Below are 25,256 nucleotides of genomic sequence, written 5' to 3'. Positions count from 1 at the left end.
TGAACAAATATGGTCTTAGCTATGAAATTTGAATCCTCTAGGTTTGCAAGGTGCTTCTGCTTACGGCCATTCCACCCTTAGAATGCCTGATCTCGTCTGATCTCAGAAGCTACCTAGGGTTTGGCCTGGTTAGTACTTGAATGGGAGACTGTCTGGGAATACCAGGTGTTGTAAGCTTTTCCAATCCTGCAAACAATTAAAGCTTACATTTCCATGTTATTTACATCTTTTGCACAAATTTGTAGTTGAAACTCTTTTGTGTTGTAAATGTTGATGTGTTGAAATGGAATGCTTTTGCTTGGTTTTGAACAAATATGGTCTTAGCTATGAAATTTGAATCCTCTAGGTTTGCAAGGTGCTTCTGCTTACGGCCATTCCACCCTTAGAATGCCTGATCTCGTCTGATCTCAGAAGCTACCTAGGGTTTGGCCTGGTTAGTACTTGAATGGGAGACTGTCTGGGAATACCAGGTGTTGTAAGCTTTTCCAATCCTGCAAACAATTAAAGCTTACATTTCCATGTTATTTACATCTTTTGCACAAATTTGTAGTTGAAACTCTTTTGTGTTGTAAATGTTGATGTGTTGAAATGGAATGCTTTTGCTTGGTTTTGAACAAATATGGTCTTAGCTATGAAATTTGAATCCTCAAGGTTTGCAAGGTGCTTCTGCTTACGGCCATTCCACCCTTAGAATGCCTGATCTCGTCTGATCTCAGAAGCTACCTAGGGTTTGGCCTGGTTAGTACTTGAATGGGAGACTGTCTGGGAATACCAGGTGTTGTAAGCTTTTCCAATCCTGCAAACAATTAAAGCTTACATTTCCATGTTATTTACATCTTTTGCACAAATTTGTAGTTGAAACTCTTTTGTGTTGTAAATGTTGATGTGTTGAAATGGAATGCTTTGTGTTGTAAATGTTGATGTGTTGAAATTGAATGCTTTTGCTTGGTTTTGAACAAATATGGTCTTAGCTATGAAATTTGAATCCTCTAGTTTGCAAGGTGCTTCTGCTTACGGCCATTCCACCCTTAGAATGCCTGATCTCGTCTGATCTCAGAAGCTACCTAGGGTTGGGCCTGGTTAGTACTTGAATGGGAGACTGTCTGGGAATACCAGGTGTTGTAAGCTTTTCCAATCCTGCAAACAATTAAAGCTTACATTTCCATGTTATTTACATCTTTTGCACAAATTTGTAGTTGAAACTCTTTTGTGTTGTAAATGTTGATGTGTTGAAATGGAATGCTTTTGCTTGGTTTTGAACAAATATGGTCTTAGCTATGAAATTTGAATCCTCTAGTTTGGAAGGTGCTTCTGCTTACAGCCATTCCACCCTTAGAATGCCTGATCTCGTCTGATCTCAGAAGCTACCTAGGGTTGGGCCTGGTTAGTACTTGAATGGGAGACTGTCTGGGAATACCAGGTGTTGTAAGCTTTTCCAATCCTGCAAACAATTAAAGCTTACATTTCCATGTTATTTACATCTTTTGCACAAATTTGTAGATGAAACTCTTTTGTGTTGTAAATGTTGATGTGTTGAAATGGAATGCTTTGTGTTGTAAATGTTGATGTGTTGAAATGGAATGCTTTTGCTTGGTTTTGAACAAATATGGTCTTAGCTATGAAATTTGAATCCTCTAGTTTGCAAGGTGCTTCTGCTTACGGCCATTCCACCCTTAGAATGCCTGATCTCGTCTGATCTCAGAAGCTACTTAGGGTTGGGCCTGGTTAGTACTTGAATGGGAGACTGTCTGGGAATACCAGGTGTTGTAAGCTTTTCCAATCCTGCAAACAATTAAAGCTTACATTTCCATGTTTTTTACATCTTTTGCACAAATTTGTAGTTGAAACTCTTTTGTGTTGTAAATGTTGATGTGTTGAAATGGAATGTTTTTGCTTGGTTTTGAACAAATATGGTCTTAGCTATGAAATTTGAATCCTCTAGTTTGCAAGGTGCTTCTGCTTGCGGCCATTCCATCCTTAGAATGCCTGATCTTGTCTGGTCTCAGAAGCTACCAAGGGTTGGGCCTGGTTAGTACTTGAATGGGAGACTGTCTGGGAATACCAGGTGTTGTAAGCTTTTCCAATCCTGCAAACAATTAAAGCTTACATTTCCATGTTATTTACATCTTTTGCACAAATTTGTAGTTGAAACTCTTTTGTGTTGTAAATGTTGATGTGTTGAAATGGAATGCTTTTGCTTGGTTTTGAACAAATATGGTCTTAGCTATGAAATTTGAATCCTCTAGTTTGCAAGGTGCTTCTGCTTGCGGCCATTCCGTCCTTAGAATGCCTGATCTTGTCTCATCTCAGAAACTACCAAGGGTTGGGCCTGGTTAGTACTTGAATGGGAGACTGTCTGGGAATACCAGGTGTTGTAAGCTTTTCCAATCCTGCAAACAATTAAATCTTACATTTCCATGTTATTTACATCTTTTGCTCAAATTTGTAGTTGAAACTCTTTTGTGTTGTAAATGTTGATGTGTTGAAATGGAATGCTTTTGCTTGGTTTTGAACAAATATGGTCTTAGCTATGAAATTTGAATCCTCTAGTTTGGAAGGTGCTTCTGCTTACGGCCATTCCACCCTTAGAATGCCTGATCTCGTCTGATCTCAGAAGCTACCTAGGGTTGGGCCTGGTTAGTACTTGAATGGGAGACTGTCTGGGAATACCAGGTGTTGTAAGTTTTCCAATCCTGCAAACAATTAAAGCTTACATTTCCATGTTATTTACATCTTTTGCACAAATTTGTAGTTGAAACTCTTTTGTGTTGTAAATGTTGATGTGTTGAAATGGAATGCTTTGTGTTGTAAATGTTGATGTGTTGAAATGGAATGCTTTTGCTTGGTTTTGAACAAATATGGTCTTAGCTATGAAATTTGAATCCTCTAGTTTGCAAGGTGCTTCTGCTTACGGTCATTCCACCCTTAGAATGCCTGATCTCGTCTGATCTCAGAAGCTACCTAGGGTTGGGCCTGGTTAGTACTTGAATGGGAGACTGTCTGGGAATATCAGGTGTTGTAAGCTTTTCCAATCCTGCAAACAATTAAAGCTTACATTTCCATGTTATTTACATCTTTTGCACAAATTTGTAGTTGAAACTTTTTTGTGTTGTAAATGTTGATGTGTTGAAATGGAATGCTTTTGCTTGGTTTTGAACAAATATGGTCTTAGCTATGAAATTTGAATCCTCTAGTTTGCAAGGTGCTTCTGCTTACGGCCATTCCACCCTTAGAATGCCTGATCTCGTCTGATCTCAGAAGCTACCTAGGGTTGGGCCTGGTTAGTACTTGAATGGGAGACTGTCTGGGAATACCAGGTGTTGTAAGCTTTTCCAATCCTGCAAACAATTAAAGCTTACATTTCCATGTTATTTACATCTTTTGCACAAATTTGTAGATGAAACTCTTTTGTGTTGTAAATGTTGATGTGTTGAAATGGAATGCTTTGTATTGTAAATGTTGATGTGTTGAAATGGAATGCTTTTGCTTGGTTTTGAACAAATATGGTCTTAGCTATGAAATTTGAATCCTCTAGTTTGCAAGGTGCTTCTGCTTACGGCCATTCCACCCTTAGAATGCCTGATCTCGTCTGATCTCAGAAGCTACCTAGGGTTGGGCCTGCTTCGTACTTGAATGGGAGACTGTCTGGGAATACCAGGTGTTGTAAGCTTTTCCAATCCTGCAAACAATTAAAGCTTACATTTCCATGTTATTTACATCTTTTGCACAAATTTGTAGTTGAAACTCTTTTGTGTTGTAAATGTTGATGTGTTGAAATGGAATGCTTTTGCTTGGTTTTGAACAAATATGGTCTTAGCTATGAAATTTGAATCCTCTAGTTTGCAAGGTGCTTCTGCTTACGGCCATTCCACCCTTAGAATTCCTGAACTCGTCTGATCTCAGAAGCTACCTAGGGTTGGGCCTGGTTAGTACTTGAATGGGAGACTGTCTGGGAATACCAGGTGTTGTAAGCTTTTCCAATCCTGCAAACAATTAAAGCTTACATTTCCATGTTATTTACATCTTTTGCACAAATTTGTAGTTGAAACTCTTTTGTGTTGTAAATGTTGATGTGTTGAAATGGAATGCTTTTGCTTGGTTTTGAACAAATATGGTCTTAGCTATGAAATTTGAATCCTCTAGTTTGCAAGGTGCTTCTGCTTACGGCCATTCCACCCTTAGAATGCCTGATCTCGTCTGATCTCCGAAGCTACCTAGGGTTGGGCCTGGTTAGTACTTGAATGGGAGACTGTCTGGGAATACCAGGTGTTGTAAGCTTTTCCAATCCTGCAAACAATTAAAGCTTACATTTCCATGTTATTTACATCTTTTGCACAAATTTGTAGTTGAAACTCTTTTGTGTTGTAAATGTTGATGTGTTGAAATGGAATGCTTTTGCTTGGTTTTGAACAAATATGGTCTTAGCTATGAAATTTGAATCCTCTAGTTTGGAAGGTGCTTCTGCTTACGGCCATTCCACCCTTAGAATGCCTGCTCTCGTCTGATCTCAGAAGCTACCTAGGGTTGGGCCTGGTTAGTACTTGAATGGGAGACTGTCTGGGAATACCAGGTGTTGTAAGCTTTTCCAATCCTGCAAACAATTAAAGCTTACATTTCCATGTTATTTACATCTTTTGCACAAATTTGTAGTTGAAACTCTTTTGTGTTGTAAATGTTGATGTGTTGAAATGGAATGCTTTGTGTTGGAAATGTTGATGTGTTGAAATGGAATGCTTTTGCTTGGTTTTGAACAAATATGGTCTTAGCTATGAAATTTGAATCCTCTAGTTTGCAAGGTGCTTCTGCTTACGGCCATTCCACCCTTAGAATGCCTGATCTCGTCTGATCTCCGAAGCTACCTAGGGTTGGGCCTGGTTAGTACTTGAATGGGAGACTGTCTGGGAATACCAGGTGTTGTAAGCTTTTCCAATCCTGCAAACAATTAAAGCTTACATTTCCATGTTATTTACATCTTTTGCACAAATTTGTAGTTGAAACTCTTTTGTGTTGTAAATGTTGATGTGTTGAAATGGAATGCTTTTGCTTGGTTTTGAACAAATATGGTCTTAGCTATGAAATTTGAATCCTCTAGTTTGCAAGGTGCTTCTGCTTACGGCCATTCCACCCTTAGAATTCCTGATCTCGTCTGATCTCAGAAGCTACCTAGGGTTGGGCCTGGTTAGTACTTGAATGGGAGACTGTCTGGGAATACCAGGTGTTGTAAGCTTTTCCAATCCTGCAAACAATTAAAGCTTACATTTCCATGTTATTTACATCTTTTGCACAAATTTGTAGTTGAAACTCTTTTGTGTTGTAAATGTTGATGTGTTGAAATGGAATGCTTTTGCTTGGTTTTGAACAAATATGGTCTTAGCTATGAAATTTGAATCCTCTAGTTTGCAAGGTGCTTCTGCTTACGGCCATTCCACCCTTAGAATGCCTGATCTCGTCTGATCTCAGAAGCTACCTAGGGTTGGGCCTGGTTAGTACTTGAATGGGAGACTGTCTGGGAATACCAGGTGTTGTAAGCTTTTCCAATCCTGCAAACAATTAAAGCTTACATTTCCATGTTATTTACATCTTTTGCACAAATTTGTAGTTGAAACTCTTTTGTGTTGTAAATGTTGATGTGTTGAAATGGAATGCTTTTGCTTGGTTTTGAACAAATATGGTCTTAGCTATGAAATTTGAATCCTCTAGTTTGCAAGGTGCTTCTGCTTACGGCCATTCCACCCTTAGAATGCCTGATCTCGTCTGATCTCAGAAGCTACCAAGGGTTGGGCCTGGTTAGTACTTGAATGGGAGACTGTCTGGGAATACCAGGTGTTGTAAGCTTTTCCAATCCTGCAAACAATTAAAGCTTACATTTCCATGTTATTTACATCTTTTGCACAAATTTGTAGTTGAAACTCTTTTGTGTTGTAAATGTTGATGTGTTGAAATGGAATGCTTTTGCTTGGTTTTGAACAAATATGGTCTTAGCTATGAAATTTGAATCCTCTAGTTTGCAAGGTGCTTCTGCTTACGGCCATTCCACCCTTAGAATGCCTGATCTCGTCTGATCTCAGAAGCTGCCTAAGGTTGGGCCTGGTTAGTACTTGAATGGGAGACTGTCTGGGAATACCAGGTGTTGTAAGCTTTTCCAATCCTGCAAACAATTAAAGCTTACATTTCCATGTTATTTACATCTTTTGCACAAATTTGTAGTTGAAACTCTTTTGTGTTGTAAATGTTGATGTGTTGAAATGGAATGCTTTTGCTTGGTTTTGAACAAATATGGTCTTAGCTATGAAATTTGAATCCTCTAGTTTGCAAGGTGCTTCTGCTTACGGCCATTCCACCCTTAGAATGCCTGATCTCGTCTGATCTCAGAAGCTACCAAGGGTTGGGCCTGGTTAGTACTTGAATGGGAGACTGTCTGGGAATACCAGGTGTTGTAAGCTTTTCCAATCCTGCAAACAATTAAAGCTTACATTTCCATGTTATTTACATCTTTTGCACAAATTTGTAGTTGAAACTCTTTTGTGTTGTAAATGTTGATGTGTTGAAATGGAATGCTTTGTGTTGTAAATGTTGATGTGTTGAAATGGAATGCTTTTGCTTGGTTTTGAACAAATATGGTCTTAGCTATGAAATTTGAATCCTCTAGTTTGCAAGGTGCTTCTGCTTACGGCCATTCCACCCTTAGAATGCCTGATCTCGTCTGATCTCAGAAGCTACCTAGGGTTGGGCACGGTTAGTACTTGAATGGGAGACTGTCTGGGAATACCAGGTGTTGTAAGCTTTTCCAATCCTGCAAACAATTAAAGCTTACATTTCCATGTTATTTACATCTTTTGCACAAATTTGTAGATGAAACTCTTTTGTGTTGTAAATGTTGATGTGTTGAAATGGAATGCTTTGTATTGTAAATGTTGATGTGTTGAAATGGAATGCTTTTGCTTGGTTTTGAACAAATATGGTCTTAGCTATGAAATTTGAATCCTCTAGTTTGCAAGGTGCTTCTGCTTACGGCCATTCCATCCTTAGAATGCCTGATCTCGTCTGATCTCAGAAGCTACCTAGGGTTGGGCCTGGTTAGTACTTGAATGGGAGACTGTCTGGGAATACCAGGTGTTGTAAGCTTTTCCAATCCTGCAAACAATTAAAGCTTACATTTCCATGTTATTTACATCTTTTGCACAAATTTGTAGTTGAAACTCTTTTGTGTTGTAAATGTTGATGTGTTGAAATGGAATGCTTTTGCTTGGTTTTGAACAAATATGGTCTTAGCTATGAAATTTGAATCCTCTAGTTTGCAAGGTGCTTCTGCTTACGGCCATTCCACCCTTAGAATGCCTGATCTCGACTGATCTCAGAAGCTACCTAGGGTTGGGCCTGGTTAGTAATTGAATGGGAGACTGTCTGGGAATATCAGGTGTTGTAAGCTTTTCCAATCCTGCAAACAATTAAAGCTTACATTTCCATGTTATTTACATCTTTTGCACAAATTTGTAGTTGAAACTCTTTTGTGTTGTAAATGTTGATGTGTTGAAATGGAATGCTTTGTATTGTAAATGTTGATGTGTTGAAATGGAATGCTTTTGCTTGGTTTTGAACAAATATGGTCTTAGCTATGAAATTTGAATCCTCTAGTTTGCAAGGTGCTTCTGCTTACGGCCATTCCACCCTTAGAATGCCTGATCTCGTCTGATCTCAGAAGCTACCTAGGGTTGGGCCTGGTTAGTACTTGAATGGGAGACTGTCTGGGAATATCAGGTGTTGTAAGCTTTTCCAATCCTGCAAACAATTAAAGCTTACATTTCCATGTTATTTACATCTTTTGCACAAATTTGTAGTTGAAACTCTTTTGTGTTGTAAATGTTGATGTGTTGAAATGGAATGCTTTTGCTTGGTTTTGAACAAATATGGTCTTAGCTATGAAATTTGAATCCTCTAGTTTGCAAGGTGCTTCTGCTTACGGCCATTCCACCCTTAGAATGCCTGATCTCGTCTGATCTCAGAAGCTACCTAGGGTTGGGCACGGTTAGTACTTGAATGGGCGACTGTCTGGGAATACCAGGTGTTGTAAGCTTTTCCAATCCTGCAAACAATTAAAGCTTACATTTCCATGTTATTTACATCTTTTGCACAAATTTGTAGATGAAACTCTTTTGTGTTGTAAATGTTGATGTGTTGAAATGGAATGCTTTGTATTGTAAATGTTGATGTGTTGAAATGGAATGCTTTTGCTTGGTTTTGAACAAATATGGTCTTAGCTATGAAATTTGAATCCTCTAGTTTGCAAGGTGCTTCTGCTTACGGCCATTCCACCCTTAGAATGCCTGATCTCGTCTGATCTCAGAAGCTACCTAGGGTTGGGCCTGGTTAGTACTTGAATGGGAGACTGTCTGGGAATACCAGGTGTTGTAAGCTTTTCCAATCCTGCAAACAATTAAAGCTTACATTTCCATGTTATTTACATCTTTTGCACAAATTTGTAGTTGAAACTCTTTTGTGTTGTAAATGTTGATGTGTTGAAATGGAATGCTTTTGCTTGGTTTTGAACAAATATGGTCTTAGCTATGAAATTTGAATCCTCTAGTTTGCAAGGTGCTTCTGCTTACGGCCATTCCACCCTTAGAATGCCTGATCTCGTCTTATCTCAGAAGCTACCTAGGGTTGGGCCTGGTTCGTACTTGAATGGGAGACTGTCTGGGAATACCAGGTGTTGTAAGCTTTTCCAATCCTGCAAACAATTAAAGCTTACATTTCCATGTTATTTACATCTTTTGCACAAATTTGTAGATGAAACTCTTTTGTGTTGTAAATGTTGATGTGTTGAAATGGAATGCTTTGTGTTGTAAATGTTGATGTGTTGAAATGGAATGCTTTTGCTTGGTTTTGAACAAATATGGTCTTAGCTATGAAATTTGAATCCTCTAGTTTGCAAGGTGCTTCTGCTTACGGCCATTCCACCCTTAGAATGCCTGATCTCGACTGATCTCAGAAGCTACCTAGGGTTGGGCCTGGTTAGTAATTGAATGGGAGACTGTCTGGGAATATCAGGTGTTGTAAGCTTTTCCAATCCTGCAAACAATTAAAGCTTACATTTCCATGTTATTTACATCTTTTGCACAAATTTGTAGTTGAAACTCTTTTGTGTTGTAAATGTTGATGTGTTGAAATGGAATGCTTTGTATTGTAAATGTTGATGTGTTGAAATGGAATGCTTTTGCTTGGTTTTGAACAAATATGGTCTTAGCTATGAAATTTGAATCCTCTAGTTTGCAAGGTGCTTCTGCTTACGGCCATTCCACCCTTAGAATGCCTGATCTCGTCTGATCTCAGAAGCTACCTAGGGTTGGGCCTGGTTAGTACTTGATTGGGAGACTGTCTGGGAATACCAGGTGTTGTAAGCTTTTCCAATCCTGCAAACAATTAAAGGTTACATTTCCATGTTATTTACATCTTTTGCACAAATTTGTAGTTGAAACTCTTTTGTGTTGTAAATGTTGATGTGTTGAAATGGAATGCTTTTGCTTGGTTTTGAACAAATATGGTCTTAGCTATGAAATTTGAATCCTCTAGTTTGCAAGGTGCTTCTGCTTACGGCCATTCCACCCTTAGAATGCCTGATCTCGTCTGATCTCAGAAGCTACCTAGGGTTGGGCACGGTTAGTACTTGAATGGGAGACTGTCTGGGAATACCAGGTGTTGTAAGCTTTTCCAATCCTGCAAACAATTAAAGCTTACATTTCCATGTTATTTACATCTTTTGCACAAATTTGTAGATGAAACTCTTTTGTGTTGTAAATGTTGATGTGTTGAAATGGAATGCTTTGTATTGTAAATGTTGATGTGTTGAAATGGAATGCTTTTGCTTGGTTTTGAACAAATATGGTCTTAGCTATGAAATTTGAATCCTCTAGTTTGCAAGGTGCTTCTGCTTACGGCCATTCCACCCTTAGAATGCCTGATCTCGTCTGATCTCAGAAGCTACCTAGGGTTGGGCCTGGTTAGTATTTGAATGGGAGACTGTCTGGGAATACCAGGTGTTGTAAGCTTTTCCAATCCTGCAAACAATTAAAGCTTACATTTCCATGTTATTTACATCTTTTGCACAAATTTGTAGTTGAAACTCTTTTGTGTTGTAAATGTTGATGTGTTGAAATGGAATGCTTTTGCTTGGTTTTGAACAAATATGGTCTTAGCTATGAAATTTGAATCCTCTAGTTTGCAAGGTGCTTCTGCTTACGGCCATTCCATCCTTAGAATGCCTGATCTCGTCTGATCTCAGAAGCTACCTAGGGTTGGGCACGGTTAGTACTTGAATGGGAGACTGTCTGGGAATACCAGGTGTTGTAAGCTTTTCCAATCCTGCAAACAATTAAAGCTTACATTTCCATGTTATTTACATCTTTTGCACAAATTTGTAGATGAAACTCTTTTGTGTTGTAAATGTTGATGTGTTGAAATGGAATGCTTTGTATTGTAAATGTTGATGTGTTGAAATGGAATGCTTTTGCTTGGTTTTGAACAAATATGGTCTTAGCTATGAAATTTGAATCCTCTAGTTTGCAAGGTGCTTCTGCTTACGGCCATTCCACCCTTAGAATGCCTGATCTCGTCTGATCTCAGAAGCTACCTAGGGTTGGGCCTGGTTAGTACTTGAATGGGAGACTGTCTGGGAATACCAGGTGTTGTAAGCTTTTCCAATCCTGCAAACAATTAAAGCTTACATTTCCATGTTATTTACATCTTTTGCACAAATTTGTAGTTGAAACTCTTTTGTGTTGTAAATGTTGATGTGTTGAAATGGAATGCTTTTGCTTGGTTTTGAACAAATATGGTCTTAGCTATGAAATTTGAATCCTCTAGTTTGCAAGGTGCTTCTGCTTACGGCCATTCCACCCTTAGAATGCCTGATCTCGTCTGATCTCAGAAGCTACCTAGGGTTGGGCCTGGTTAGTACTTGAATGGGAGACTGTCTGGGAATACCAGGTGTTGTAAGCTTTTCCAATCCTGCAAACAATTAAAGCTTACATTTCCATGTTATTTACATCTTTTGCACAAATTTGTAGTTGAAACTCTTTTGTGTTGTAAATGTTGATGTGTTGAAATGGAATGCTTTTGCTTGGTTTTGAACAAATATGGTCTTAGCTATGAAATTTGAATCCTCTAGTTTGCAAGGTGCTTCTGCTTACGGCCATTCCACCCTTAGAATGCCTGATCTCGTCTGATCTCAGAAGCTACCTAGGGTTGGGCACGGTTAGTACTTGAATGCGAGACTGTCTGGGAATACCAGGTGTTGTAAGCTTTTCCAATCCTGCAAACAATTAAAGCTTACATTTCCATGTTATTTACATCTTTTGCACAAATTTGTAGTTGAAACTCTTTTGTGTTGTAAATGTTGATGTGTTGAAATGGAATGCTTTTGCTTGGTTTTGAACAAATATGGTCTTAGCTATGAAATTTGAATCCTCTAGTTTGCAAGGTGCTTCTGCTTACGGCCATTCCACCCTTAGAATTCCTGATCTCGTCTGATCTCAGAAGCTACCTAGGGTTGGGCCTGGTTAGTACTTGAATGGGAGACTGTCTGGGAATACCAGGTGTTGTAAGCTTTTCCAATCCTGCAAACAATTAAAGCTTACATTTCCATGTTATTTACATCTTTTGCACAAATTTGTAGTTGAAACTCTTTTGTGTTGTAAATGTTGATGTGTTGAAATGGAATGCTTTTGCTTGGTTTTGAACAAATATGGTCTTAGCTATGAAATTTGAATCCTCTAGTTTGCAAGGTGCTTCTGCTTACGGCCATTCCACCCTTAGAATGCCTGATCTCGTCTGATCTCAGAAGCTACCTAGGGTTGGGCCTGGTTAGTACTTGAATGGGAGACTGTCTGGGAATACCAGGTGTTGTAAGCTTTTCCAATCCTGCAAACAATTAAAGCTTACATTTCCATGTTATTTACATCTTTTGCACAAATTTGTAGTTGAAACTCTTTTGTGTTGTAAATGTTGATGTGTTGAAATGGAATGCTTTTGCTTGGTTTTGAACAAATATGGTCTTAGCTATGAAATTTGAATCCTCTAGTTTGCAAGGTGCTTCTGCTTACGGCCATTCCACCCTTAGAATGCCTCATCTCGTCTGATCTCAGAAGCTACCAAGGGTTGGGCCTGGTTAGTACTTGAATGGGAGACTGTCTGGGAATACCAGGTGTTGTAAGCTTTTCCAATCCTGCAAACAATTAAAGCTTACATTTCCATGTTATTTACATCTTTTGCACAAATTTGTAGTTGAAACTCTTTTGTGTTGTAAATGTTGATGTGTTGAAATGGAATGCTTTTGCTTGGTTTTGAACAAATATGGTCTTAGCTATGAAATTTGAATCCTCTAGTTTGCAAGGTGCTTCTGCTTACGGCCATTCCACCCTTAGAATGCCTGATCTCGTCTGATCTCAGAAGCTACCTAGGGTTGGGCCTGGTTAGTACTTGAATGGGAGACTGTCTGGGAATACCAGGTGTTGTAAGCTTTTCCAATCCTGCAAACAATTAAAGCTTACATTTCCATGTTATTTACATCTTTTGCACAAATTTGTAGTTGAAACTCTTTTGTGTTGTAAATGTTGATGTGTTGAAATGGAATGCTTTTGCTTGGTTTTGAACAAATATGGTCTTAGCTATGAAATTTGAATCCTCTAGTTTGCAAGGTGCTTCTGCTTACGGCCATTCCACCCTTAGAATGCCTGATCTCGTCTGATCTCAGAAGCTACCTGGGGTTGGGCCTGGTTAGTACTTGAATGGGAGACTGTCTGGGAATACCAGGTGTTGTAAGCTTTTCCAATCCTGCAAACAATTAAAGCTTACATTTCCATGTTATTTACATCTTTTGCACAAATTTGTAGTTGAAACTCTTTTGTGTTGTAAATGTTGATGTGTTGAAATGGAATGCTTTTGCTTGGTTTTGAACAAATATGGTCTTAGCTATGAAATTTGAATCCTCTAGTTTGCAAGGTGCTTCTGCTTACGGCCATTCCACCCTTAGAATGCCTGATCTCGTCTGATCTCAGAAGCTACCTAGGGTTGGGCCTGGTTAGTACTTGAATGGGAGACTTTCTGGGAATACCAGGTGTTGTAAGCTTTTCCAATCCTGCAAACAATTAAAGCTTACATTTCCATGTTATTTACATCTTTTGCACAAATTTGTAGTTGAAACTCTTTTGTGTTGTAAATGTTGATGTGTTGAAATGGAATGCTTTTGCTTGGTTTTGAACAAATATGGTCTTAGCTATGAAATTTGAATCCTCTAGTTTGCAAGGTGCTTCTGCTTACGGCCATTCCACCCTTAGAATGCCTGATCTCGTCTGATCTCAGAAGCTACCAAGGGTTGGGCCTGGTTAGTACTTGAATGGGAGACTGTCTGGGAATACCAGGTGTTGTAAGCTTTTCCAATCCTGCAAACAATTAAAGCTTACATTTCCATGTTATTTACATCTTTTGCACAAATTTGTAGTTGAAACTCTTTTGTGTTGTAAATGTTGATGTGTTGAAATGGAATGCTTTTGCTTGGTTTTGAACAAATATGGTCTTAGCTATGAAATTTGAATCCTCTAGTTTGCAAGGTGCTTCTGCTTACGGCCATTCCACCCTTAGAATGCCTGATCTCGTCTGATCTCAGAAGCTACCTAGGGTTGGGCCTGGTTAGTACTTGAATGGGAGACTGTCTGGGAATACCAGGTGTTGTAAGCTTTTCCAATCCTGCAAACAATTAAAGCTTACATTTCCATGTTATTTACATCTTTTGCACAAATTTGTAGTTGAAACTCTTTTGTGTTGTAAATGTTGATGTGTTGAAATGGAATGCTTTTGCTTGTTTTTGAACAAATATGGTCTTAGCTATGAAATTTGAATCCTCTAGTTTGCAAGGTGCTTCTGCTTACGGCCATTCCACCCTTAGAATGCCTGATCTCGTCTGATCTCAGAAGCTACCAAGGGTTGGGCCTGGTTAGTACTTGAATGGGAGACTGTCTGGGAATACCAGGTGTTGTAAGCTTTTCCAATCCTGCAAACAATTAAAGCTTACATTTCCATGTTATTTACATCTTTTGCACAAATTTGTAGTTGAAACTCTTTTGTGTTGTAAATGTTGATGTGTTGAAATGGAATGCTTTTGCTTGGTTTTGAACAAATATGGTCTTAGCTATGAAATTTGAATCCTCTAGTTTGCAAGGTGCTTCTGCTTACGGCCATTCCACCCTTAGAATGCCTGATCTCGTCTGATCTCAGAAGCTACCTAGGGTTGGGCCTGGTTAGTACTTGAATGGGAGACTGTCTAGGAATACCAGGTGTTGTAAGCTTTTCCAATCCTGCAAACAATTAAAGCTTACATTTCCATGTTATTTACATCTTTTGCACAAATTTGTAGTTGAAACTCTTTTGTGTTGTAAATGTTGATGTGTTGAAATGGAATGCTTTTGCTTGGTTTTGAACAAATATGGTCTTAGCTATGAAATTTGAATCCTCTAGTTTGCAAGGTGCTTCTGCTTACGGCCATTCCACCCTTAGAATGCCTGATCTCGTCTGATCTCAGAAGCTACCTAGGGTTGGGCCTGGTTAGTACTTGAATGGGAGACTGTCTGGGAATATCAGGTGTTGTAAGCTTTTCCAATCCTGCAAACAATTAAAGCTTACATTTCCATGTTATTTACATCTTTTGCACAAATTTGTAGATGAAACTCTTTTGTGTTGTAAATGTTGATGTGTTGAAATGGAATGCTTTGTGTTGTAAATGTTGATGTGTTGAAATGGAATGTTTTGTGTTGTAAATGTTGATGTGTTGAAATGGAATGCTTTTGCTTGGTTTTGAACAAATATGGTCTTAGCTATGAAATTTGAATCCTCTAGTTTGCAAGGTGCTTCTGCTTACGGCCATTCCACCCTTAGAATGCCTGATCTCGTCTGATCTCAGAAGCTACCTAGGGTTGGGCCTGGTTAGTACTTGAATGGGAGACTGTCTGGGAATACCAGGTGTTGTAAGCTTTTCCAATCCTGCAAACAATTAAAGCTTACATTTCCATGTTATTTACATCTTTTGCACAAATTTGTAGTTGAAACTCTTTTGTGTTGTAAATGTTGATGTGTTGAAATGGAATGCTTTTGCTTGGTTTTGAACAAATATGGTCTTAGCTATGAAATTTGAATCCTCTAGTTTGCAAGGTGCTTCTGCTTACGGCCATTCCACCCTTAGAATGCCTGATCTCGTCTGATCTCAGAAGCTACCTAGGGTTGGGCCTGGTTAGTACTTGAATGGGAGACTTTCTGGGAATACCAGGTGTTGTAAGCTTTTCCAATCCTGCAAACAATTAAAGCTTACATTTCCATGTTATTTACATCTTTTGCACAAATTTGTAGTTGAAACTCTTTTGTGTTGTAAATGTTGATGTGTTGAAATGGAATGCTTTTGCTTGGTTTTGAACAAATATGGTCTTAGCTATGAAATTTGAATCCTCTAGTTTGCAAGGTGCTTCTGCTTACGGCCATTCCACCCTTAGAATGCCTGATCTCGTCTGATCTCAGAAGCTACCAAGGGTTGGGCCTGGTTAGTACTTGAATGGGAGACTGTCTGGGAGTACCAGGTGTTGTAAGCTTTTCCAATCCTGCAAACAATTAAAGCTTACATTTCCATGTTATTTACATCTTTTGCACAAATTTGTAGTTGAAACTCTTTTGTGTTGTAAATGTTGATGTGTTGAAATGGAATGCTTTTGCTTGGTTTTGAACAAATATGGTCTTAGCTATGAAATTTGAATCCTCTAGTTTGCAAGGTGCTTCTGCTTACGGCCATTCCACCCTTAGAATGCCTGATCTCGTCTGATCTCAGAAGCTACCTAGGGTTGGGCCTGGTTAGTACTTGAATGGGAGACTGTCTGGGAATACCAGGTGTTGTAAGCTTTTCCAATCCTGCAAACAATTAAAGCTTACATTTCCATGTTATTTACATCTTTTGCACAAATTTGTAGTTGAAACTCTTTTGTGTTGTAAATGTTGATGTGTTGAAATGGAATGCTTTTGCTTGGTTTTGAACAAATATGGTCTTAGCTATGAAATTTGAATCCTCTAGTTTGCAAGGTGCTTCTGCTTACGGCCATTCCACCCTTAGAATGCCTGATCTCGTCTGATCTCAGAAGCTACCTAGGGTTGGGCCTGGTTAGTACTTGAATGGGAGACTGTCTGGGAATATCAGGTGTTGTAAGCTTTTCCAATCCTGCAAACAATTAAAGCTTACATTTCCATGTTATTTACATCTTTTGCACAAATTTGTAGATGAAACTCTTTTGTGTTGTAAATGTTGATGTGTTGAAATGGAATGCTTTGTGTTGTAAATGTTGATGTGTTGAAATGGAATGCTTTGTGTTGTAAATGTTGATGTGTTGAAATGGAATGCTTTTGCTTGGTTTTGAACAAATATGGTCTTAGCTATGAAATTTGAATCCTCTAGTTTGCAAGGTGCTTCTGCTTACGGCCATTCCACCCTTAGAATGCCTGATCTCGTCTGATCTCAGAAGCTACCTAGGGTTGGGCCTGGTTAGTACTTGAATGGGAGACTGTCTGGGAATACCAGGTGTTGTAAGCTTTTCCAATCCTGCAAACAATTAAAGCTTACATTTCCATGTTATTTACATCTTTTGCACAAATTTGTAGTTGAAACTCTTTTGTGTTGTAAATGTTGATGTGTTGAAATGGAATGCTTTTGCTTGGTTTTGAACAAATATGGTCTTAGCTATGAAATTTGAATCTTCTAGTTTGCAAGGTGCTTCTGCTTACGGCCATTCCACCCTTAGAATGCCTGATCTCGTCTGATCTCAGAAGCTACCAAGGGTTGGGCCTGGTTAGTACTTGAATGGGAGACTGTCTGGGAATACCAGGTGTTGTAAGCTTTTCCAATCCTGCAAACAATTAAAGCTTACATTTCCATGTTATTTACATCTTTTGCACAAATTTGTAGTTGAAACTCTTTTGTGTTGTAAATGTTGATGTGTTGAAATGGAATGCTTTTGCTTGTTTTTGAACAAATATGGTCTTAGCTATGAAATTTGAATCCTCTAGTTTGCAAGGTGCTTCTGCTTACGGCCATTCCACCCTTAGAATGCCTGATCTCGTCTGATCTCAGAAGCTACCTAGGGTTGGGCCTGGTTAGTACTTGAATGGGAGACTGTCTGGGAATACCAGGTGTTGTAAGCTTTTCCAATCCTGCAAACAATTAAAGCTTACATTTCCATGTTATTTACATCTTTTGCACAAATTTGTAGTTGAAACTCTTTTGTGTTGTAAATGTTGATGTGTTGAAATGGAATGCTTTTGCTTGGTTTTGAACAAATATGGTCTTAGCTATGAAATTTGAATCCTCTAGTTTGCAAGGTGCTTCTGCTTACGGCCATTCCACCCTTAGAATGCCTGATCTCGTCTGATCTCAGAAGCTACCTAGGGTTGGGCCTGGTTAGTACTTGAATGGGAGACTGTCTGGGAATATCAGGTGTTGTAAGCTTTTCCAATCCTGCAAACAATTAAAGCTTACATTTCCATGTTATTTACATCTTTTGCACAAATTTGTAGATGAAACTCTTTTGTGTTGTAAATGTTGATGTGTTGAAATGGAATGCTTTGTGTTGTAAATGTTGATGTGTTGAAATGGAATGCTTTGTGTTGTAAATGTTGATGTGTTGAAATGGAATGCTTTTGCTTGGTTTTGAACAAATATGGTCTTAGCTATGAAATTTGAATCCTCTAGTTTGCAAGGTGCTTCTGCTTACGGCCATTCCACCCTTAGAATGCCTGATCTCGTCTGATCTCAGAAGCTACCTGGGGTTGGGCCTGGTTAGTACTTGAATGGGAGACTGTCTGGGAATACCAGGTGTTGTAAGCTTTTCCAATCCTGCAAACAATTAAAGCTTACATTTCCATGTTATTTACATCTTTTGCACAAATTTGTAGTTGAAACTCTTTTGTGTTGTAAATGTTGATGTGTTGAAATGGAATGCTTTTGCTTGGTTTTGAACAAATATGGTCTTAGCTATGAAATTTGAATCCTCTAGTTTGCAAGGTGCTTCTGCTTACGGCCATTCCACCCTTAGAATGCCTGATCTCGTCTGATCTCAGAAGCTACCTAGGGTTGGGCCTGGTTAGTACTTGAATGGGAGACTTTCAGGGAATACCAGGTGTTGTAAGCTTTTCCAATCCTGCAAACAATTAAAGCTTACATTTCCATGTTATTTACATCTTTTGCACAAATTTGTAGTTGAAACTCTTTTGTGTTGTAAATGTTGATGTGTTGAAATGGAATGCTTTTGCTTGGTTTTGAACAAATATGGTCTTAGCTATGAAATTTGAATCCTCTAGTTTGCAAGGTGCTTCTGCTTACGGCCATTCCACCCTTAGAATGCCTGATCTTGTCTGATCTCAGAAGCTACCAAGGGTTGGGCCTGGTTAGTACTTGAATGGGAGACTGTCTGGGAGTACCAGGTGTTGTAAGCTTTTCCAATCCTGCAAACAATTAAAGCTTACATTTCCATGTTATTTACATCTTTTGCACAAATTTGTAGTTGAAACTCTTTTGTGTTGTAAATGTTGATGTGTTGAAATGGAATGCTTTTGCTTGGTTTTGAACAAATATGGTCTTAGCTATGAAATTTGAATCCTCTAGTTTGCAAGGTGCTTCTGCTTACGGCCATTCCACCCTTAGAATGCCTGATCTCGTCTGATCTCAGAAGCTACCTAGGGTTGGGCCTGGTTAGTACTTGAATGGGAGACTGTCTGGGAATACCAGGTGTTGTAAGCTTTTCCAATCCTGCAAACAATTAAAGCTTACATTTCCATGTTATTTACATCTTTTGCACAAATTTGTAGTTGAAACTCTTTTGTGTTGTAAATGTTGATGTGTTGAAATGGAATGCTTTTGCTTGGTTTTGAACAAATATGGTCTTAGCTATGAAATTTGAATCCTCTAGTTTGCAAGGTGCTTCTGCTTACGGCCATTCCACCCTTAGAATGCCTGATCTCGTCTGATCTCAGAAGCTACCTAGGGTTGGGCCTGGTTAGTACTTGAATGGGAGACTGTCTGGGAATATCCGGTGTTGTAAGCTTTTCCAATCCTGCAAACAATTAAAGCTTACATTTCCATGTTATTTACATCTTTTGCACAAATTTGTAGATGAAACTCTTTTGTGTTGTAAATGTTGATGTGTTGAAATGGAATGCTTTGTGTTGTAAATGTTGATGTGTTGAAATGGAATGCTTTGTGTTGTAAATGTTGATGTGTTGAAATGGAATGCTTTTGCTTGGTTTTGAACAAATATGGTCTTAGCTATGAAATTTGAATCCTCTAGTTTGCAAGGTGCTTCTGCTTACGGCCATTCCACCCTTAGAATGCCTGATCTCGTCTGATCTCAGAAGCTACCTAGGGTTGGGCCTGGTTAGTACTTGAATGGGAGACTGTCTGGGAATACCAGGTGTTGTAAGCTTTTCCAATCCTGCAAACAATTAAAGCTTACATTTCCATGTTATTTACATCTTTTGCACAAATTTGTAGTTGAAACTCTTTTGTGTTGTAAATGTTGATGTGTTGAAATGGAATGCTTTTGCTTGGTTTTGAACAAATATGGTCTTAGCTATGAAATTTGAATCCTCTAGTTTGCAAGGTGCTTCTGCTTACGGCCATTCCACCCTTAGAATGCCTGATCTCGTCTGATCTCAGAAGTTACCAAGGGTTGGGCCTGGTTAGTACTTGAATGGGAGACTGTCTGGGAATACCAGGTGTTGTAAGCTTTTCCAATCCTGCAAACAATTAAAGCTTACATTTCCATGTTATTTACATCTTTTGCACAAATTTGTAGTTGAAACTCTTTTGTGTTGTAAATGTTGATGTGTTGAAATGGAATGCTTTTGCTTGGTTTTGAACAAATATGGTCTTAGCTATGAAATTTGAATCCTCTAGTTTGCAAGGTGCTTCTGCTTACGGCCATTCCACCCTTAGAATGCCTGATCTCGTCTGATCTCAGAAGCTACCTAGGGTTGGGCCTGGTTAGTACTTGAATGGGAGACTGTCTGGGAATACCAGGTGTTGTAAGCTTTTCCAATCCTGCAAACAATTAAAGCTTACATTTCCATGTTATTTACATCTTTTGCACAAATTTGTAGTTGAAACTCTTTTGTGTTGTAAATGTTGTGTTGAAATGGAATGCTTTTGCTTGGTTTTGAACAAATATGGTCTTAGCTATGAAATTTGAATCCTCTAGTTTGCAAGGTGCTTCTGCTTACGGCCATTCCACCCTTAGAATGCCTGATCTCGTCTGATCTCTGAAGCTACCTAGGGTTGGGCCTGGTTAGTACTTGAATGGGAGACTTTCTGGGAATACCAGGTGTTGTAAGCTTTTCCAATCCTGCAAACAATTAAAGCTTACATTTCCATGTTATTTACATCTTTTGCACAAATTTGTAGTTGAAACTCTTTTGTGTTGTAAATGTTGATGTGTTGAAATGGAATGCTTTTGCTTGGTTTTGAACAAATATGGTCTTAGCTATGAAATTTGAATCCTCTAGTTTGCAAGGTGCTTCTGCTTACGGCCATTCCACCCTTAGAATGCCTGATCTTGTCTGATCTCAGAAGCTACCTAGGGTTGGGCCTGGTTAGTACTTGAATGGGAGACTGTCTGGGAATACCAGGTGTTGTAAGCTTTTCCAATCCTGCAAACAATTAAAGCTTACATTTCCATGTTATTTACATCTTTTGCACAAATTTGTAGTTGAAACTCTTTTGTGTTGTAAATGTTGATGTGTTGAAATGGAATGCTTTTGCTTGGTTTTGAACAAATATGGTCTTAGCTATGAAATTTGAATCCTCTAGTTTGCAAGGTGCTTCTGCTTACGGCCATTCCACCCTTAGAATGCCTGATCTCGTCTGATCTCAGAAGCTACCTAGGGTTGGGCCTGGTTAGTACTTGAATGTGAGACTGTCTGGGAATACCAGGTGTTGTAAGCTTTTCCAATCCTGCAAACAATTAAAGCTTACATTTCCATGTTATTTACATCTTTTGCACAAATTTGTAGATGAAACTCTTTTGTTTTGTAAATGTTGATGTGTTGAAATGGAATGCTTTGTGTTGTAAATGTTGATGTGTTGAAATGGAATGCTTTTGCTTGGTTTTGAACAAATATGATCTTAGCTATGAAATTTGAATCCTCTAGTTTGCAAGGTGCTTCTGCTTAAGGCCATTCCACCCTTAGAATGCCTGATCTCGTCTGATCTCAGAAGCTACCTAGGGTTGGGCCTGGTTAGTACTTGAATGGGAGACTGTCTGGGAATATCAGGTGTTGTAAGCTTTTCCAATCCTGCAAACAATTAAAGCTTACATTTCCATGTTATTTACATCTTTTGCACAAATTTGTAGTTGAAACTCTTTTGTGTTGTAAATGTTGATGTGTTGAAATGGAATGCTTTTGCTTGGTTTTGAACAAATATGGTCTTAGCTATGAAATTTGAATCCTCTAGTTTGCAAGGTGCTTCTGCTTATGGCCATTCCACCCTTAGAATGCCTGATCTCGTCTGATCTCAGAAGCTACCTAGGGTTGGGCACGGTTAGTACTTGAATGGGAGACTGTCTGGGAATACCAGGTGTTGTAAGCTTTTCCAATCCTGCAAACAATTAAAGCTTACATTTCCATGTTATTTACATCTTTTGCACAAATTTGTAGATGAAACTCTTTTGTGTTGTAAATGTTGATGTGTTGAAATGGAATGCTTTGTGTTGTAAATGTTGATGTGTTGAAATGGAATGCTTTTGCTTGGTTTTGAACAAATATGGTCTTAGCTATGAAATTTGAATCCTCTAGTTTGCAAGGTGCTTCTGCTTATGGCCATTCCACCCTTAGAATGCCTGATCTCGTCTGATCTCAGAAGCTACCTAGGGTTGGGCCTGGTTAGTACTTGAATGGGAGACTGTCTGGGAATACCAGGTGTTGTAAGCTTTTCCAATCCTGCAAACAATTAAAGCTTACATTTCCATGTTATTTACATCTTTTGCACAAATTTGTAGATGAAACTCTTTTGTGTTGTAAATGTTGATGTGTTGAAATGGAATGCTTTGTGTTGTAAATGTTGATGTGTTGAAATGGAATGCTTTTGCTTGGTTTTGAACAAATATGGTCTTAGCTATGAAATTTGAATCCTCTAGTTTGCAAGGTGCTTCTGCTTACGGCCATTCCACCCTTAGAATGCCTGATCTCGTCTGATCTCAGAAGCTACCTAGGGTTGGGCCTGGTTAGTACTTGAATGGGAGACTGTCTGGGAATACCAGGTGTTGTAAGCTTTTCCAATCCTGCAAACAATTAAAGCTTACATTTCCATGTTATTTACATCTTTTGCACAAATTTGTAGTTGAAACTCTTTTGTGTTGTAAATGTTGATGTGTTGAAATGGAATGCTTTTGCTTGGTTTTGAACAAATATGGTCTTAGCTATGAAATTTGAATCCTCTAGTTTGCAAGGTGCTTCTGCTTACGGCCATTCCACCCTTAGAATGCCTGATCTCGTCTGATCTCAGAAGCTACCTAGGGTTGGGCCTGGTTAGTACTTGAATGGGAGACTGTCTGGGAATACCAGGTGTTGTAAGCTTTTCCAATCCTGCAAACAATTAAAGCTTACATTTCCATGTTATTTACATCTTTTGCACAAATTTGTAGTTGAAACTCTTTTGTGTTGTAAATGTTGATGTGTTGAAATGGAATGCTTTTGCTTGGTTTTGAACAAATATGGTCTTAGCTATGAAATTTGAATCCTCTAGTTTGGAAGGTGCTTCTGCTTACGGTCATTCCACCCTTAGAATGCCTGATCTCGTCTGATCTCAGAAGCTACCTAGGGTTGGGCCTGGTTAGTACTTGAATGGGAGACTGTCTGGGAATACCAGGTGTTGTAAGCTTTTCCAATCCTGCAAACAATTAAAGCTTACATTTCCATGTTATTTACATCTTTTGCACAAATTTGTAGATGAAACTCTTTTGTGTTGTAAATGTTGATGTGTTGAAATGGAATGCTTTGTGTTGTAAATGTTGATGTGTTGAAATGGAATGCTTTTGCTTGGTTTTGAACAAATATGGTCTTAGCTATGAAATTTGAATCCTCTAGTTTGCAAGGTGCTTCTGCTTACGGCCATTCCACCCTTAGAATGCCTGATCTCGTCTGATCTCAGAAGCTACCTAGGGTTGGGCCTGGTTAGTACTTGAATGGGAGACTGTCTGGGAATATCAGGTGTTGTAAGCTTTTCCAATCCTGCAAACAATTAAAGCTTACATTTCCATGTTATTTACATCTTTTGCACAAATTTGTAGTTGAAACTCTTTTGTGTTGTAAATGTTGATGTGTTGAAATGGAATGCTTTTGCTTGGTTTTGAACAAATATGGTCTTAGCTATGAAATTTGAATCCTCTAGTTTGCAAGGTGCTTCTGCTTGCGGCCATTCCACCCTTAGAATGCCTGATCTCGTCTGATCTCAGAAGCTACCTAGGGTTGGGCCTGGTTAGTACTTGAATGGGAGACTGTCTGGGAATATCAGGTGTTGTAAGCTTTTCCAATCCTGCAAACAATTAAAGCTTACATTTCCATGTTATTTACATCTTTTGCACAAATTTGTAGTTGAAACTCTTTTGTGTTGTAAATGTTGATGTGTTGAAATGGAATGCTTTTGCTTGGTTTTGAACAAATATGGTCTTAGCTATGAAATTTGAATCCTCTAGTTTGCAAGGTGCTTCTGCTTACGGCCATTCCACCCTTAGAATGCCTGATCTCGTCTGATCGCAGAAGCTACCTAGGGTTGGGCCTGGTTAGTACTTGAATGGGAGACTGTCTGGGAATACCAGGTGTTGTAAGCTTTTCCAATCCTGCAAACAATTAAAGCTTACATTTCCATGTTATTTACATCTTTTGCACAAATTTGTAGTTGAAACTCTTTTGTGTTGTAAATGTTGATGTGTTGAAATGGAATGCTTTTGCTTGGTTTTGAACAAATATGGTCTTAGCTATGAAATTTGAATCCTCTAGTTTGGAAGGTGCTTCTGCTTACGGCCATTCCACCCTTAGAATGCCTGATCTCGTCTGATCTCAGAAGCTACCTAGGGTTGGGCCTGGTTAGTACTTGAATGGGAGACTGTCTGGGAATACCAGGTGTTGTAAGCTTTTCCAATCCTGCAAACAATTAAAGCTTACATTTCCATGTTATTTACATCTTTTGCACAAATTTGTAGTTGAAACTCTTTTGTGTTGTAAATGTTGATGTGTTGAAATGGAATGCTTTTCCTTGGTTTTGAACAAATATGGTCTTAGCTATGAAATTTGAATCCTCTAGTTTGCAAGGTGCTTCTGCTTACGGCCATTCCACCCTTAGAATGCCTGATCTCGTCTGATCTCCGAAGCTACCTAGGGTTGGGCCTGGTTAGTACTTGAATGGGAGACTGTCTGGGAATGCTAGGTGTTGTAAGCTTTTCCAATCCTGCAAACAATTAAAGCTTACATTTCCATGTTATTTACATCTTTTGCACAAATTTGTAGATGAAACTCTTTTGTGTTGTAAATGTTGATGTGTTGAAATGGAATGCTTTGTGTTGTAAATGTTGATGTGTTGAAATGGAATGCTTTTGCTTGGTTTTGAACAAATATGATCTTAGCTATGAAATTTGAATCCTCTAGTTTGCAAGGTGCTTCTGCTTACGGCCATTCCACCCTTAGAATGCCTGATCTCGTCTGATCTCAGAAGCTACCTAGGGTTGGGCCTGGTTAGTACTTGAATGCGAGACTGTCTGGGAATATCAGGTGTTGTAAGCTTTTCCAATCCTGCAAAACAATTAAAGCTTACATTTCCATGTTATTTACATCTTTTGCACAAATTTGTAGTTGAAACTCTTTTGTGTTGTAAATGTTGATGTGTTGAAATGGAATGCTTTTGCTTGGTTTTGAACAAATATGGTCTTAGCTATGAAATTTGAATCCTCTAGTTTGCAAGGTGCTTCTGCTTACGGCCATTCCACCCTTAGAATGCCTGATCTCGTCTGATCTCAGAAGCTACCTAGGGTTGGGCCTGGTTAGTACTTGAATGGGAGACTGTCTGGGAATACCAGGTGTTGTAAGCTTTTCCAATCCTGCAAACAATTAAAGCTTACATTTCCATGTTATTTACATCTTTTGCACAAATTTGTAGTTGAAACTCTTTTGTGTTGTAAATGTTGATGTGT

At 38.7% G+C, this 25,256-nt stretch overlaps 80 pseudogenes; all 80 read left to right on the top strand.

Annotated features, from left to right (window-relative positions):
- The first annotated feature begins 58 nt into the window (after positions 1–58).
- On the top strand, positions 59–177 carry LOC140572830 (5S ribosomal RNA; annotated as a pseudogene).
- A 186-nt stretch (positions 178–363) lies between these two features.
- On the top strand, positions 364–482 carry LOC140572829 (5S ribosomal RNA; annotated as a pseudogene).
- Positions 483–668: 186 nt separating this feature from the next.
- Positions 669–787, top strand: LOC140572828 (5S ribosomal RNA; annotated as a pseudogene).
- A 222-nt stretch (positions 788–1,009) lies between these two features.
- On the top strand, positions 1,010–1,128 carry LOC140568869 (5S ribosomal RNA; annotated as a pseudogene).
- A 185-nt stretch (positions 1,129–1,313) lies between these two features.
- On the top strand, positions 1,314–1,432 carry LOC140570040 (5S ribosomal RNA; annotated as a pseudogene).
- A 222-nt stretch (positions 1,433–1,654) lies between these two features.
- LOC140567327 (5S ribosomal RNA) lies at positions 1,655–1,773 on the top strand (annotated as a pseudogene).
- Positions 1,774–1,958: 185 nt separating this feature from the next.
- LOC140566857 (5S ribosomal RNA) lies at positions 1,959–2,077 on the top strand (annotated as a pseudogene).
- Positions 2,078–2,262: 185 nt separating this feature from the next.
- On the top strand, positions 2,263–2,381 carry LOC140568031 (5S ribosomal RNA; annotated as a pseudogene).
- A 185-nt stretch (positions 2,382–2,566) lies between these two features.
- Positions 2,567–2,685, top strand: LOC140571152 (5S ribosomal RNA; annotated as a pseudogene).
- A 221-nt stretch (positions 2,686–2,906) lies between these two features.
- On the top strand, positions 2,907–3,025 carry LOC140571407 (5S ribosomal RNA; annotated as a pseudogene).
- Positions 3,026–3,210: 185 nt separating this feature from the next.
- LOC140568868 (5S ribosomal RNA) lies at positions 3,211–3,329 on the top strand (annotated as a pseudogene).
- A 222-nt stretch (positions 3,330–3,551) lies between these two features.
- LOC140566254 (5S ribosomal RNA) lies at positions 3,552–3,670 on the top strand (annotated as a pseudogene).
- A 185-nt stretch (positions 3,671–3,855) lies between these two features.
- LOC140571619 (5S ribosomal RNA) lies at positions 3,856–3,974 on the top strand (annotated as a pseudogene).
- Positions 3,975–4,159: 185 nt separating this feature from the next.
- LOC140572125 (5S ribosomal RNA) lies at positions 4,160–4,278 on the top strand (annotated as a pseudogene).
- Positions 4,279–4,463: 185 nt separating this feature from the next.
- Positions 4,464–4,582, top strand: LOC140573022 (5S ribosomal RNA; annotated as a pseudogene).
- Positions 4,583–4,804: 222 nt separating this feature from the next.
- On the top strand, positions 4,805–4,923 carry LOC140572123 (5S ribosomal RNA; annotated as a pseudogene).
- Positions 4,924–5,108: 185 nt separating this feature from the next.
- On the top strand, positions 5,109–5,227 carry LOC140569953 (5S ribosomal RNA; annotated as a pseudogene).
- Positions 5,228–5,412: 185 nt separating this feature from the next.
- Positions 5,413–5,531, top strand: LOC140568867 (5S ribosomal RNA; annotated as a pseudogene).
- Positions 5,532–5,716: 185 nt separating this feature from the next.
- LOC140568900 (5S ribosomal RNA) lies at positions 5,717–5,835 on the top strand (annotated as a pseudogene).
- A 185-nt stretch (positions 5,836–6,020) lies between these two features.
- Positions 6,021–6,139, top strand: LOC140566832 (5S ribosomal RNA; annotated as a pseudogene).
- A 185-nt stretch (positions 6,140–6,324) lies between these two features.
- On the top strand, positions 6,325–6,443 carry LOC140568888 (5S ribosomal RNA; annotated as a pseudogene).
- Positions 6,444–6,665: 222 nt separating this feature from the next.
- Positions 6,666–6,784, top strand: LOC140572857 (5S ribosomal RNA; annotated as a pseudogene).
- A 222-nt stretch (positions 6,785–7,006) lies between these two features.
- Positions 7,007–7,125, top strand: LOC140571205 (5S ribosomal RNA; annotated as a pseudogene).
- A 185-nt stretch (positions 7,126–7,310) lies between these two features.
- Positions 7,311–7,429, top strand: LOC140567385 (5S ribosomal RNA; annotated as a pseudogene).
- Positions 7,430–7,651: 222 nt separating this feature from the next.
- Positions 7,652–7,770, top strand: LOC140570600 (5S ribosomal RNA; annotated as a pseudogene).
- A 185-nt stretch (positions 7,771–7,955) lies between these two features.
- LOC140573270 (5S ribosomal RNA) lies at positions 7,956–8,074 on the top strand (annotated as a pseudogene).
- Positions 8,075–8,296: 222 nt separating this feature from the next.
- On the top strand, positions 8,297–8,415 carry LOC140568866 (5S ribosomal RNA; annotated as a pseudogene).
- A 185-nt stretch (positions 8,416–8,600) lies between these two features.
- On the top strand, positions 8,601–8,719 carry LOC140567430 (5S ribosomal RNA; annotated as a pseudogene).
- Positions 8,720–8,941: 222 nt separating this feature from the next.
- Positions 8,942–9,060, top strand: LOC140567383 (5S ribosomal RNA; annotated as a pseudogene).
- A 222-nt stretch (positions 9,061–9,282) lies between these two features.
- LOC140570486 (5S ribosomal RNA) lies at positions 9,283–9,401 on the top strand (annotated as a pseudogene).
- A 185-nt stretch (positions 9,402–9,586) lies between these two features.
- LOC140572856 (5S ribosomal RNA) lies at positions 9,587–9,705 on the top strand (annotated as a pseudogene).
- A 222-nt stretch (positions 9,706–9,927) lies between these two features.
- Positions 9,928–10,046, top strand: LOC140571679 (5S ribosomal RNA; annotated as a pseudogene).
- Positions 10,047–10,231: 185 nt separating this feature from the next.
- LOC140566575 (5S ribosomal RNA) lies at positions 10,232–10,350 on the top strand (annotated as a pseudogene).
- Positions 10,351–10,572: 222 nt separating this feature from the next.
- Positions 10,573–10,691, top strand: LOC140568864 (5S ribosomal RNA; annotated as a pseudogene).
- A 185-nt stretch (positions 10,692–10,876) lies between these two features.
- Positions 10,877–10,995, top strand: LOC140568863 (5S ribosomal RNA; annotated as a pseudogene).
- A 185-nt stretch (positions 10,996–11,180) lies between these two features.
- On the top strand, positions 11,181–11,299 carry LOC140567712 (5S ribosomal RNA; annotated as a pseudogene).
- Positions 11,300–11,484: 185 nt separating this feature from the next.
- On the top strand, positions 11,485–11,603 carry LOC140569952 (5S ribosomal RNA; annotated as a pseudogene).
- Positions 11,604–11,788: 185 nt separating this feature from the next.
- Positions 11,789–11,907, top strand: LOC140568862 (5S ribosomal RNA; annotated as a pseudogene).
- A 185-nt stretch (positions 11,908–12,092) lies between these two features.
- Positions 12,093–12,211, top strand: LOC140572633 (5S ribosomal RNA; annotated as a pseudogene).
- A 185-nt stretch (positions 12,212–12,396) lies between these two features.
- On the top strand, positions 12,397–12,515 carry LOC140568861 (5S ribosomal RNA; annotated as a pseudogene).
- A 185-nt stretch (positions 12,516–12,700) lies between these two features.
- LOC140570338 (5S ribosomal RNA) lies at positions 12,701–12,819 on the top strand (annotated as a pseudogene).
- A 185-nt stretch (positions 12,820–13,004) lies between these two features.
- On the top strand, positions 13,005–13,123 carry LOC140566017 (5S ribosomal RNA; annotated as a pseudogene).
- Positions 13,124–13,308: 185 nt separating this feature from the next.
- On the top strand, positions 13,309–13,427 carry LOC140568877 (5S ribosomal RNA; annotated as a pseudogene).
- Positions 13,428–13,612: 185 nt separating this feature from the next.
- LOC140568859 (5S ribosomal RNA) lies at positions 13,613–13,731 on the top strand (annotated as a pseudogene).
- Positions 13,732–13,916: 185 nt separating this feature from the next.
- Positions 13,917–14,035, top strand: LOC140568865 (5S ribosomal RNA; annotated as a pseudogene).
- A 185-nt stretch (positions 14,036–14,220) lies between these two features.
- On the top strand, positions 14,221–14,339 carry LOC140571314 (5S ribosomal RNA; annotated as a pseudogene).
- A 185-nt stretch (positions 14,340–14,524) lies between these two features.
- LOC140570599 (5S ribosomal RNA) lies at positions 14,525–14,643 on the top strand (annotated as a pseudogene).
- A 259-nt stretch (positions 14,644–14,902) lies between these two features.
- LOC140568858 (5S ribosomal RNA) lies at positions 14,903–15,021 on the top strand (annotated as a pseudogene).
- A 185-nt stretch (positions 15,022–15,206) lies between these two features.
- On the top strand, positions 15,207–15,325 carry LOC140566005 (5S ribosomal RNA; annotated as a pseudogene).
- Positions 15,326–15,510: 185 nt separating this feature from the next.
- Positions 15,511–15,629, top strand: LOC140573427 (5S ribosomal RNA; annotated as a pseudogene).
- Positions 15,630–15,814: 185 nt separating this feature from the next.
- On the top strand, positions 15,815–15,933 carry LOC140568857 (5S ribosomal RNA; annotated as a pseudogene).
- A 185-nt stretch (positions 15,934–16,118) lies between these two features.
- Positions 16,119–16,237, top strand: LOC140570597 (5S ribosomal RNA; annotated as a pseudogene).
- A 259-nt stretch (positions 16,238–16,496) lies between these two features.
- On the top strand, positions 16,497–16,615 carry LOC140568856 (5S ribosomal RNA; annotated as a pseudogene).
- A 185-nt stretch (positions 16,616–16,800) lies between these two features.
- On the top strand, positions 16,801–16,919 carry LOC140568853 (5S ribosomal RNA; annotated as a pseudogene).
- Positions 16,920–17,104: 185 nt separating this feature from the next.
- Positions 17,105–17,223, top strand: LOC140568855 (5S ribosomal RNA; annotated as a pseudogene).
- A 185-nt stretch (positions 17,224–17,408) lies between these two features.
- LOC140570596 (5S ribosomal RNA) lies at positions 17,409–17,527 on the top strand (annotated as a pseudogene).
- Positions 17,528–17,786: 259 nt separating this feature from the next.
- LOC140570337 (5S ribosomal RNA) lies at positions 17,787–17,905 on the top strand (annotated as a pseudogene).
- Positions 17,906–18,090: 185 nt separating this feature from the next.
- Positions 18,091–18,209, top strand: LOC140570499 (5S ribosomal RNA; annotated as a pseudogene).
- Positions 18,210–18,394: 185 nt separating this feature from the next.
- On the top strand, positions 18,395–18,513 carry LOC140571720 (5S ribosomal RNA; annotated as a pseudogene).
- Positions 18,514–18,698: 185 nt separating this feature from the next.
- Positions 18,699–18,817, top strand: LOC140568854 (5S ribosomal RNA; annotated as a pseudogene).
- A 185-nt stretch (positions 18,818–19,002) lies between these two features.
- Positions 19,003–19,121, top strand: LOC140571384 (5S ribosomal RNA; annotated as a pseudogene).
- A 259-nt stretch (positions 19,122–19,380) lies between these two features.
- Positions 19,381–19,499, top strand: LOC140568852 (5S ribosomal RNA; annotated as a pseudogene).
- Positions 19,500–19,684: 185 nt separating this feature from the next.
- On the top strand, positions 19,685–19,803 carry LOC140570569 (5S ribosomal RNA; annotated as a pseudogene).
- Positions 19,804–19,988: 185 nt separating this feature from the next.
- On the top strand, positions 19,989–20,107 carry LOC140568851 (5S ribosomal RNA; annotated as a pseudogene).
- A 182-nt stretch (positions 20,108–20,289) lies between these two features.
- Positions 20,290–20,408, top strand: LOC140571326 (5S ribosomal RNA; annotated as a pseudogene).
- Positions 20,409–20,593: 185 nt separating this feature from the next.
- Positions 20,594–20,712, top strand: LOC140572166 (5S ribosomal RNA; annotated as a pseudogene).
- A 185-nt stretch (positions 20,713–20,897) lies between these two features.
- On the top strand, positions 20,898–21,016 carry LOC140573221 (5S ribosomal RNA; annotated as a pseudogene).
- A 222-nt stretch (positions 21,017–21,238) lies between these two features.
- On the top strand, positions 21,239–21,357 carry LOC140566320 (5S ribosomal RNA; annotated as a pseudogene).
- A 185-nt stretch (positions 21,358–21,542) lies between these two features.
- Positions 21,543–21,661, top strand: LOC140566198 (5S ribosomal RNA; annotated as a pseudogene).
- Positions 21,662–21,883: 222 nt separating this feature from the next.
- Positions 21,884–22,002, top strand: LOC140570444 (5S ribosomal RNA; annotated as a pseudogene).
- Positions 22,003–22,224: 222 nt separating this feature from the next.
- LOC140568850 (5S ribosomal RNA) lies at positions 22,225–22,343 on the top strand (annotated as a pseudogene).
- Positions 22,344–22,528: 185 nt separating this feature from the next.
- LOC140568849 (5S ribosomal RNA) lies at positions 22,529–22,647 on the top strand (annotated as a pseudogene).
- A 185-nt stretch (positions 22,648–22,832) lies between these two features.
- On the top strand, positions 22,833–22,951 carry LOC140570294 (5S ribosomal RNA; annotated as a pseudogene).
- Positions 22,952–23,173: 222 nt separating this feature from the next.
- On the top strand, positions 23,174–23,292 carry LOC140570595 (5S ribosomal RNA; annotated as a pseudogene).
- A 185-nt stretch (positions 23,293–23,477) lies between these two features.
- On the top strand, positions 23,478–23,596 carry LOC140571872 (5S ribosomal RNA; annotated as a pseudogene).
- Positions 23,597–23,781: 185 nt separating this feature from the next.
- Positions 23,782–23,900, top strand: LOC140572769 (5S ribosomal RNA; annotated as a pseudogene).
- A 185-nt stretch (positions 23,901–24,085) lies between these two features.
- Positions 24,086–24,204, top strand: LOC140568848 (5S ribosomal RNA; annotated as a pseudogene).
- A 185-nt stretch (positions 24,205–24,389) lies between these two features.
- Positions 24,390–24,508, top strand: LOC140566856 (5S ribosomal RNA; annotated as a pseudogene).
- Positions 24,509–24,730: 222 nt separating this feature from the next.
- On the top strand, positions 24,731–24,849 carry LOC140566728 (5S ribosomal RNA; annotated as a pseudogene).
- Positions 24,850–25,035: 186 nt separating this feature from the next.
- Positions 25,036–25,154, top strand: LOC140568847 (5S ribosomal RNA; annotated as a pseudogene).
- The last annotated feature ends 102 nt before the right edge of the window (positions 25,155–25,256 follow it).

Source organism: Salminus brasiliensis, chromosome 11 (assembly GCF_030463535.1).
Source record: "Salminus brasiliensis chromosome 11, fSalBra1.hap2, whole genome shotgun sequence".
Classification (NCBI taxonomy): Eukaryota; Metazoa; Chordata; class Actinopteri; order Characiformes; family Bryconidae; genus Salminus; species Salminus brasiliensis.
Note: the sequence above shows the minus strand (reverse complement) of the source record. Positions and strands in the feature narration are given on the sequence as shown.